Source organism: Anabrus simplex, chromosome 10, assembly GCF_040414725.1.
Source record: "Anabrus simplex isolate iqAnaSimp1 chromosome 10, ASM4041472v1, whole genome shotgun sequence".
Lineage (NCBI taxonomy): Eukaryota > Metazoa > Arthropoda > Insecta > Orthoptera > Tettigoniidae > Anabrus > Anabrus simplex.
Window position 1 is genome coordinate 7,428,027 of NC_090274.1, and position 2,127 is coordinate 7,430,153.

The window sequence follows — 2,127 nt, forward strand, 5'->3', positions numbered from 1 at the left end:
ATCGCGTCCGTCTCCAATCACATCTAAGTGGAAGCTATGGCAGACTCAGGTAGGCGACCACCCACACTTCGAAGTATAAAGCCCCTGGGGGTAAGATACCGACCGTACGAAGGTTGAACCATGGACTCTAAATGACCTTAGCATTGTAGTTCCAGTAACAACAGTTTTTCTTCAAGTCCCCAAGCGATTTGCGAAACAATTACCTCATTAGTTATCCTGTCGACATGTGTCTGTAATTTACGACGTAGAAAACTATTAAAGTTAGCTCCTTCAGAAGGCGAGGTGACTGTATACGTCATCTGAAAAAAACATGAGTATGGCCAGGCTGATGAAAGAAGATAACCCAGGGCCAGTCTTAGGACTCTATAGTAGCAAAGTAATAATATATATTAGTTTAATTATATATCTTAAAGTAGCCACTGGATCCCTGTGGATCAAGCAAGCGTAGAAGGACCTCTCAGAAGCTAATAGGCCCTATTAATCAAGACACCATAACTAAGAGTGATTAGCTGCCACTTCCGGAGACCCGGATTCGATTCCCGGCTCTGTCACGAAATTTGAAAAGTAGGGAGAACAACTGAGTAGAGATGGGTTCGATTCCCACATCAGCCATCCTCGAAGTGGTTTTCCGAGGTCTCCCACTTCTCCTACTGGCAAATGCCGGGATGCTACCTAACTTAAGGCCACAGCCTCTTCCTTCCATCTTCCTTGCGTATTCCTTATAACCTTTCCATCCCCCACAAGGCCCCTGTTCAACATAGCAGGTGAGGCCGCCTTGGCGAGGTGCTGGTCCTCCTTCTCAGTTGTATCCCCGACCCAAAGTCTGGCTGAGGTGGGAATCAAACTCCCCTCTACACAGTGGACTCCACGAGGCTGAGTGGACCCTGTACCATTTTTCAAATTTCGTGGCAGAGCCAAGAATCGAACCCGGGCCTCCGTGGTTGCCACTTAATCACACTAACCACGACACCAGAGAGGCGGATTTTTATTTATTTATTTATTTAATCCCTTTTCTCTCCAGGATGTATTTCTCCCCCAGTATCAGCGAGGGATCCCACCTCTACCGCCTGAAGCGTGCGACATTTAATCGGAGATATGAGTGGGCAGGAGGACCAGTACCTCCTCCAGGCGGCCTCACTTGCTCTGCTGAACAGGGGCCTTGCGGATGGATGGAAAGATTGGAAGGGATATACAAGGAAAAGGGAAGGAAGCGGCCTTGGCCTTAAGTTAGGTACATCGCGGCATTTTCCTGGAGAAGTGGGAAACCTCGCAACACCACTTTGAGAATGACTGAGGAGGGAATCGAACCTCCCTACTAACTTGACCTCCAGAGGCTGAGTGAACCACATACAATTCTGAAAAATCTCATGGTAGAGTCAGTACACCACAGAACGCATACAAATGTACAAAAAGTACAATATAGATAATTTATTTGTACACAGTAACTAGTCTCCAATGTTTTGGTACAACCAATATTGCGACCCACGTGTCCGCTGGCTTCAACTCAAGCAGCACATTTGTGACTGTATCATTTTGTGCTCGTTGGTTGAAAGACATGTAAGTTAAAAGCATAAATACTGGGGCAGAAATGTTTTCATACTTCTAGTTTCCTTCCAACTTAAGACAACAGCACGCGAGATCCAATATCGAGTAGTAAACGGCCAGAAAACTGAACAATTTTTGGCATCATAATATCCACATGGTCACGCATCGTATGGCACATTTAGAACTAAACAAAAAAATTCGATGCATCGGCCGGGAATCGAACCCGGGCCGCCCGCGTGGCAGGCGAGCATTCTACCACTGAACCACCGATGCTACAAGCGTACAATTTGAAGCTAGCGGAATAAAAGTTACGTAGCATCATTGGAAAGTAGGTTTAATTGGTTAATGCTTTCTGCTGCGTTCAGATACTGACTGGTACTCTTCGATAATGCGGTGTAAGAGTAGCCTACACTTCCGCTCTCTTCAGCGCGCGGCACATGCGTTTGGATCGAGTTCCATATTGCTCCATATAGGATTGACGTAATGACGGGGTGTAAAACTATAAAACACGTCATCCCAACACACAAATAATAGGGATAGAAGTCAGGAAAGAAGAAGTGTCTCATCCGGTAAATTCTTTTC

At 45.9% G+C, this 2,127-nt stretch overlaps 1 non-coding gene across 1 annotated transcript; it reads right to left on the reverse strand.

Moving 5' to 3' along the window:
• Nucleotides 1-1,747: 1,747 nt before the first annotated feature.
• TRNAG-GCC (transfer RNA glycine (anticodon GCC)) lies at nucleotides 1,748-1,818 on the reverse strand. Its single transcript has one exon. It is a non-coding gene; the product is annotated as a tRNA-Gly (tRNA).
• Nucleotides 1,819-2,127: the final 309 nt, after the last annotated feature.